At 40.4% G+C, this 9,216-nt stretch overlaps 1 protein-coding gene across 5 annotated transcripts in view; it reads left to right on the top strand.

The window, feature by feature from the left end:
- Positions 1 to 9,216, top strand: part of LOC100629745 (ERI1 exoribonuclease 2) — a 61,625-nt gene that overhangs the window by 32,581 nt on the left and 19,828 nt on the right. For 4 of the 5 annotated variants that reach the window (XR_011424727.1, XR_011424726.1, XR_011424730.1 and 1 more), the window contains one exon: positions 4,900 to 5,019. The exons of the other annotated variant lie outside the window; for it this stretch is intronic. The gene's annotated coding sequence lies outside the window, so the exon portion shown is untranslated. The remainder of the gene's footprint in view (positions 1 to 4,899; positions 5,020 to 9,216) is intronic. 5 annotated transcript variants of the gene reach the window in all.

Below are 9,216 nucleotides of genomic sequence, written 5' to 3'. Positions count from 1 at the left end.
CATACCCTGGAGGTGGAGGGTTGGTGCTATTGGCATCTAGTGGATGGATGTAGACCAGGGATGCTGCTAAATATCTCGCAAGCACAAAACAGCCTCTGCCACAAAGAACTAATTATCCAGCCCAAAACCCAACAAGTGCTGAGGCTGAGAAACCCGGATCTATGTATAAGTGGATTCAGTGCTCACCAATAGTCCTTTTCGCACAGCTTCTCCTTGTATTCGTCACTGTTTTTCTTTGTTAGCTGAATTTAATATCTAGTAGATTTTTTTTTCTTCACAAACACTTATCATGACTGTATTCCCTCGCTTAGTTGGTAAAGTCCGTCTATTGAATTTATATGGAAAACAACTTGGCTGAGTTTAAGCTTCTTATGTTAAATTTTCTTTCCCTCAGAAAACTGTAGAGCTTGTTCCACTGTCTTCTGGCATTAAATATTACTTTGGAGAGGTCAACTAGGTTCATTTCTCCTAGTATGTGCCTGTTGTATAATAAAAAATTTGGCCTTTGTCCCTGGTTCCTAAGTCCTTGGAGGCTCTAAATCCTTGGAATTTCCTGAGTAATAGGAGTGCTTTTGTTATTCATGAACCCCTTAATTCACACCTGAGTTTATGCCAGCAAGATGATTCCCGATGAGGGGTCTGGTCACCAGAAAGATCAACCATGTGACTAGATAGTCGGAGCTTTGAAGCCAGCCCAACCTCTGGGGAGGGCTGGGGACTGGAGAGGGAGTTCGTTCCAATGGCTAATGATTCAATCAGTCATGCCTACACAGTGAAACCCCAATAAAAACTTGATGAAGCTTCCTGGTTGATGAACATATCCATGTGCCGGGAGGCGGACCTGCCCTGATCCCACAGGGAGAGGGCGCAGAAGCTCTGCATTTGGGACCCTCCCAGACCTTACCCTATCTTTTGTCTTCCTTTGGCTGGTCCTGATCTATATCCTTTAAATAAAACTATAATCATAAGTATAGCACTTTTCTGAGTTCTGTGAGTTGTTTTAGTGAATTAATGAACATGAGGGGATTGTGGGACCCCCTGATTTTGTAGTCAGTTTGTCAGAGGTATGGGTGGCCGGGGGACCCCCGAACTTGCAGCTAGCATCTGAAGTAAGGGCAGAGTTGCTGAGACTGTGCCCTTAAAGCTGTGAGGTCTGACACTAAGCCCAGACAGTTAGTGTCAGAATGGAACTGAAATGCAGTATTGTAGTGCCTTACTTATTCTGCCTGGGTGCTTATGTAATGCTTTCTTTATTCATAAAATTAATTAACTTCAGCCAGAGATGTTTTGGTCTTGTTAGTTCTATATCAGATCTTACCTAGACACAATGTGTCCTATTGTTGGGCAGATTCTTTCTTCTGTTATGCTAGTTTATGGTCTTTCTCTATTATAATTTCTGCAATCATTCTTGGTGACTTTGGTCTTCATGTGAATGATCTATTCAATACCCTGGTGTTTCATGTCCTTGATCTCTCTACCAATGACCTTGCTCCTACCCAACCTCAGTCCTTCATTATCATATTATACCCCACACTTTCTCATTATCACCAACATATTTCCTCCAAAATCTGTTTGAACACCCCCCTTTTTTTTTTTTTTTTACTAATTCCTCTTGTCTTGGCAGTTTATTTCCCTTTAGTACCTTTATCACAATAATTCCCAGATCCCACTAACATCTTCAGTCTGTGCATTTGAACATCGCCTCCTTTATATCCTCACTTATCTCTTGCCCATCTTGGATTCTGTGTACTACTCAGCTCCTTTGCACTGCTCTCCCTCACCATACTCATCTGGCAAAACCCAGCTTTCTGCAAAGCTCCAGATAGTTCTCTGCCTGTTTTGTGCCTGCACATGAACAGGTTAACATGCTTCTGGAGAAATGTACTTAGGATGTTGAAGATACTTGCTGATGGCCTTAAAAAATCCCAGTGGGCTCTCCTCACTGCCTGACAACCCCACTACATTTCTATAGTAGTTGGAGATAACCATTTTACACCTTCTCCTGTTTCTTTAAACCTCCACCTCTCCTTCCTCCCTCTTATTTCACTGAGATTTATAAGTGGCCAGAAGAGAATGTCCTCAACCCCCTACCACATAATTAACCAATACTCCTGCAACTCTGCCCATACCCACTGCATTCCTTCCAGTGATGATGAATGAGCTATCCAAGTTCCTAGCTTGGGCCAACCTCCCCATCATGCACTTGACAGTGTCTGCTCTCCCCTGCTCAAGGACATTACTCCTTAAATTACCCCTCTCTCCTGCATCATCAATTTCTTGCTCTTTTTTGATCTAGAAGTTGTAGTAGAGAAAGATAATCAGCCACAAACACACAGTAATATCTTCCAAACTAAAACAAAATATCTTAGGCCATTTGTCCTCCTCCACTTCTTCATTCTTCTTTTCTTTTACAGCCAAATTTCTCAAAATAGTTATCTATACCTGTAACCTTTACTTCTTTATTCTCTGACTCTCTGTCTGTCTCTCCACCTCTGTCTCTCTCTCCCTCATTGTGGAAAAATTTCAAACATATGTAAAAATAGTTAGAATAGTGAAATAAACTCCCAAGTATCCATCACTCAGCTCCAACAATTATCAGCACATGGCCAATCTTGTTTCATTTAAATCCCTACCCACTCATACCTCTCCTTGCTTTACTTTGAAAGAAACTTAAATATCATATCATTTAATTCATAAATACTTCCTTATGTATCTCTATAAGAACTGTTTAAACCTAACCACAACACCATTATAATACTTGAAAAAGCCACAATAATCCTTTATTATCATCATCAAATATTCTTAAGATCATTCAAAAATTTCACATTTTCCAGATTGACGCATAAAATTTTGTTTTACCATTGGTTTTCTTTCAACTTAGAGTCCAAACAAGGCCCACGTATTGCATTTTATTGATACATATCTTAAGGTTTTTTTATCTATAAATTCCACCTCTCTCATCTTTTTCCTTGTAATTTTTTTTGTAGAAAATAGGGTATTGTCCTGAAGAGATTCTGAAATTCTGGATTTTGCTAATTCAACCCTACGGTTAAATTTAACATATTTTTCTGTCCCTGCATTTTCTGTAAACTGATAGATCTAGAGGCTAGATCAATTTTTAGCAAAAAGATTATATAAGTAGTATTGACTAATTCCTGTTGTGTGACATCTGGAGAAACATGATGTGTAACTGGCTCTCCTTTGGTGATGTTAAGGCATCAGCCTGATCCACCCATTATAAGTTTCCATCACTGAATACAGCTATTGATAATCATTATCTATATCTGTTATTTCCTGGGATCCCCATATTCTCTGGAAACGAATCTAGTTTTCTTCTCCAGCACTCAACTGAAGTGTAATCCTGACACCCACACCAGGTTTAATCCTCGAGAGTAACCCAGTGTACTTGAGTCTTCTTTTAAAATTACTTGAAAGGAGATCTACTGGAGGATTCTGACCTAAGCTATTGGAATCATTCTTGTACCCACCTGTCTTGAGAAAAACCTGAATAAGTAGATATACTTCCCAGCCAAGACCAGGCTTTTGAGAGATTCTCCTAACATACACTTTCCCCCAATTACTTTCTCTTATCATCAGTCAACAACAAAAAGGAGAAAAGGATTAGTGCTGGGACCATCCCTTACATGGAGTGGAAGAGAATTACCATTTATTGAATGTTTTCCATATGTCAGATGTTTTATATACTCATATCATTTATTTCTCACAGCAGCTCCGTAACGTAAGCAGAACTATGCCCATTTATTAACAAAGGCTAGTAGAGTGCAAATAACCTTGACATAAGCCACAAAGCTTGAAAGTGCCTCTGTTGGAAGGGTAATGCCCTTCTAATTTAATGTCAAGTTGTTTGATTATACCTAGAGTCACCTTGACTGGAGCAAAGATTTTGACAAGGAACGTGTCAAAATAGCCCTTAAGGTTGATTTTTGCCTACCCATAAAGCTCCCAAGAGAAGGGGCGGGGGGAAAAAGGCAAGGTGACATAAGTGATATGTGATCAGACCCCATCTTTCCATTTCTCTTCTTCCCAAGAGCCCCAGGCTCCTACACAGACTAACTCTGGTATACAGAAGCACAGGGAAATGGCAGGCCTTCTCTGAGCCCCACTGAGCTTTTCCATCACTTGCAGAGAGCTCGGGGGGTTGTTTTAAGGAACTGGCATAATTCAGTCAAAAGAGGAAAAAAGGTACCTGGAATAGTCTCTCAATCTCTTCTGGATTCCTGTCTCAGCAGCACCAGCCAAAGCTGGCTAAATCTTTTGTCAAAATGTAAAATAGTCTTAAGTTATGAATCTTTCCCCCAAATAATTTAAACAATAATTTAAAAAATACTTCAAAAATAAAAACATTTTCATAAACAATTCTACAAAAAAAAGGACAAACCTTTATAGAACCGTCTCAACCATTTTGTAAGCTATTTATAGATAGAAGAACTTTAATTCTGTTCCATATACATTTTTTAATGAGAGAGTGAGAGGCATTTCATGGTGTTCTGGAAAGAAAATAGAAGCCTGACCACTGGTGCAGGATTTCTCTCTGAGTCTACCAATAAAACAACTGAACTGGGCTTTCTACTTAGGTCTGACTTCAAAACCCATGTCTCTTCACTTTGTTATGCTCTCTTAATTTGTTCTTTGGCCTGTTCTCTTAATTTGTCAGAAGGACAGTGTTCATAATCTTTATGCACAGTAAGATTTTAAGAAGAATAGTAGGACATTCTGAGCTCTAGATTTCCAGTGTATTAGTCAAGGTGTGCTAGGCTATGTTGCAGAAACAAACCAACCCAAGCTCAGAGGCTTAAGTCTAATGAAGAATTTCCTGGTTGATGGGCTTTCCTGGGGGGATCTCCTCCATGCAGTGACTCAGGATCCTTATATTCACAGGCTCCAATCTCATCTAGGCCTCCTGAGAGTCCTGTGTTGGATCCTCTGAAATCAGCCAGCTGACAAGCAGGAGAGCAAGAGCCAGAGCAAGGGAGCACCAGAGAGAAGAGCATTTGTGGGGTATGTCATATGAATTTAGGTCTAGAAGCATGGATCACTTCCACCCACACTTCACTGGCCCCACCCTCACTTCCATGGGGTTGAGAAATTAGCCCAGCAGTAGACCCAGGAGGAAAGACAAATACTTTGGCGAGTATCCACAACAAGAAAGTGATACTTTATTTTAACTTATGAAAATAATACATGCACATGGCTAAAAATAAAAGATACAGAATGATATAAAGAGTAAAGTGGTCACCAAATGTGTTGCAAAACAAGGTGTGTGTGTGTGGAGGGGGATGGGTGGGATAGATATATGTAACTAGTTTTTCAAACAAATCTTAACTCTGAACGTTATATTCCCCCCCAATTTCTGTTTTCCTCCTTGCTGTATCCAATATCCCTTTCCCATCACTTAATGGCCTCTTGGGATGATCCCGCAACTTCCCAATAATTTTCAGTTATTAAAAGTTTGCCCACTCAAAAATTTTAATCTCACACTGAGTGCACAGTGCGCCTTTTCCCCTCTCCCCAGCATAGGCTTGCTGTGTTTTGGGGGACCCACAGTGGACAGGAGGGCTCTCCACTCTGCTGCTGCTCTTCCCACTCCAGCACCTAGAATAGAGACAAGTGGTCTTGGCTGTCTCCCAGACACCTTTACCCCCTCCCACTTCTAAGCTCTAGATCCTCTGTTGTTGGGGGTAAGGAAAAGAGATTAGGGTAAGAGGGTTTACCACACTGGGTGTGACGTTAATCCTCTGTCTGTGGGTCTATCTGTTCAAGCCCAGGCACCTTTTTTTTTTTTAAAGATTTTATTTTTTTCCTTTTTCTCCTCAAAGCCCCCTGGTACATAGTTGTATATTCTTTGTTGTGGGTCCTTCTAGTTGTGGCATGTGGGACGCTGCCTCAGCGTGGTTTGATGAGCAGTGCCATGTCCGCGCCCAGGATTAGAACCAATGAAATACTGGGCCGCCTGCAGCAGAGCACGTGAACTTAACCACTTGGCCACAGGGCCAGCCCCAAGCCCAGGCACCTTTTAGGAGTCTACTTGACACACCAGATACTCACACATCTTTAGGACACCCTATCTAGGGCCACAGGCTGCTCCTCTGTTGTCTCTCCACCCTACTCCACTCTCTGTGTCCTACTATGTGTCTCTACTTCCCTTTCTGGCTCATTTCCTCACTTAACCAGGCCCAAGGGGACATCACCCCATGAATATGATGCAGGTCTCTTCTTTTTGTGGGCACCTCTAACCTTTATGAGAGATTCCCTTGGTGTCCCTCTCAGCAAAGGGTGTCCCTCTTCCCTCCCCAGGTTTCTGATATAGCTGAGAAGCAGAGTGGGACTGGTGGGAGCAGGGCCAGTTGAGCCACCTTTTTGCAAACCTGGAGGGAGGTGACTAACTTAGTCTTTGTTGACAGCTCTTTTTAGAACCAAAAGGACAGAGACTTAGTGCCTCTTCATCCTTAGCTTTGGGCTTTAGTTGAGAAATGTGGAGAAACAGCAGAAGTCTTACTAAGCATCATTTTGATATACACATAAAATATAGACATATAGTATTAAAACAAGCATATATGTTTATATATATATATGCACACATATGTATGTATGTGTATATATATGCACTATATATTATCTTTAAAACATGAACTGGTTCCTACTACACATACCTCACTTTGATTTTTTTTCCATTTTTCCAATGTATCTTGTAAATCTCTCCATAGTAACACATTTAGATATAATAAGGTGTCTCTTGAACTGGGAATCAGTAAGGGTTGGCTGCAGACACTTCAAAGCAAACTGACCAACACAAAAAGCCTGGGTCTTAACCTCAACTCTTGTTGGATAAAAACTATTCCCATCAAACCTTCCAATTAGCAGCAGCTACAACAAAACAGCAGCAGCTAACATTTATTGGATATTTTCATGTGTGATTGGCATGAATTATCTTATTCAATATGCACAATGACCTATAAGGTATATACTATAGCGATTCCTATTTTACAGATGAGGAACATGAAGGTTAGAGCCATTAACTTGGCCAAGGTCATAGAGCTAGCAAAGTGGTGGAATCAGTATTTAAACCCAAGACTGTGTGACTCTCAAAGTATGTTCCTAATCAATTTGTTCATCTATACATTGAATGGTGTATTCTCATCAACTTCCCTCCAGTTTTTAATTTAAATATAAATTATTCAACCTGGGTATTCATGTAGGTCATTCTTATTTAGGCTTCATCTGTGCTGAAAGATGTTCTAAACCTGAGTCACCCTGGGCTCTTCAATACATATGGTACCTCCACTGAATTTATTAAAATACTAATTCTTGCATTAGTCGTTTATCCAAGATTAGTGTTATGTGTTGGTGGAATGTGCAGTTCATAGTATGATTTGAGTTGCAAATGGAAGTATTTCTTTCTAACTTATCAAGTCTGAGATTCCACCATTAGGGATTCATTCTTAGGAGCTTTGACTAAAGGGGAAATAAGAAGCAGGAGAAGATCTAGAAGTGCTCAAAGAAGTAGAACTGAATAATAAAACAATTAAATTTAAATGTATAGTTTTCACCAAATCTCAAGGGAGTAGGGAGGAAGTACCCATGAAACATCAGGAACAGTTTTAAGGAGAAAGACTCGTGCAAGTATAGAGTATAAAATTGGAGAAGAAAATTGGAGGGAAAAATATTCATGCACTTTTGCTTTTAAGAGCCTAGGTCCACAATATGCTAAGTTTGCCTTAGAGAAGCATACCTGTCAAAAATGAGACTCTAGAAATGGTGGGTGAAGCAAATTGGGGGAAGCTGGGATCAGGAGTTCAGGACACCCAGTAGGGCTGAGTGAAGAGGCATGAAGCAGCAAAGAGCTGGGCCAAATGTGGCTTCTCAGGGATGGGCCCAAGTTCACATGGGTTCAAAGTTAGGGGGATCAGGCTGTGGGGCGTCTTTCTTATGCAGCTTGTGGGTGTGATGAAAGTGTAAGTGTGACACAAGTGCTGTCAGCGAAGATAACAAGTCAGTGAAAGGCCTGGGGTGTCATTCACTCAAATGTGAGGCAGGAACCAGTTGGCAGCGGTAAGCACATGTAGGTGTTATGTATTATATCTTATTTTATTTTACACTATTTAAAAAAATTTATTTCCCTTGTAGCCTCCTTCCTAAAAGGATTAAATTTAGCTTTCAATAAGTCACACATATAAAAGAGCCATTCAGATAAGAAATTAGGAGACAAAGAGTTTAGGAGACTGGATTGGGGAATGGACACTAGTACCAAAAAACTAGGCTTCCATGAGTCACAACTGAGCCCCAAACTAGCTGTTTTTAAGTTCACATTGATTGAACAGTGACTATGAGCTTAGTACTTGTCAGGCCTGATCTTCATGAATTTTCTCAATAATCTATGATCTTGGTATTATTATTATTACCTCCACTTAGATTTTTTTAGCTAATGAAGAAACCTGGCTTAGGTAACTTGCTCAGAGTCCCATAGCCAGGACATGGCAGAACTGGGATTTGAACTTGATTTGACTTTAGAATTTGGGCTCTTAATCCTACATGATACCAACTCAAGGTGGTAGGTACTGAGAAATCAAGTCAGCAGGAGACTGGGGTTCAGTGTCAGGACATCTATTACCTGAAGAGACTGGGTAACAAGAGAATAAGGCAGGAAACCCTGGATGGATAGCGAGGTCAGAGAAGGAGGAGTATCTAGGGTTGTCTCCTACCATGTTCAGGACCAGGATGGATTCTGTACTGAACATACAGGAAGAAGTTAAATGGTGGAACTTTGAAGGTTAGGAAAAGAAAGAGAAAGTGAATTTAGAATGTCTTACACCATTCCCCCCTGCTGGGCTGTAAGTCTTTCTGCATATGGGAAGCAAATAGGTTAATTAGAATAAAAGGCAAATTTCTCAGAGCACCTTCATCCACTCCACAAGGTGTCAAGTGCCCCTTTCTATAACACCAACATTCCTTCTCTTAAAAAACACTTAGGCATACAGGAACCAGAAGATGGCGTTTATAGGCCACATCATAGAGACCTTGGTGCCCAATGATAGACATTAGTCCACTGACCATGACTAGTAACCTAAGGAGGTGAAAGTTCACAAGAGTAGAAACTTTATACAAATGTGTTTCCAGCATTGCCAAGGAAATCTCTCTCAATGAAATAATGACTTAGTCATGCAGAAAAAATAAAAGAGAATAAACAAAGAAGAATAA

Source organism: Equus caballus, chromosome 13, assembly GCF_041296265.1.
Source record: "Equus caballus isolate H_3958 breed thoroughbred chromosome 13, TB-T2T, whole genome shotgun sequence".
Taxonomy (NCBI): Eukaryota; Metazoa; Chordata; class Mammalia; order Perissodactyla; family Equidae; genus Equus; species Equus caballus.
The sequence above is the reverse complement of the archived record's forward strand: the minus strand, read 5'-3'. Positions and strand labels throughout refer to the sequence as shown.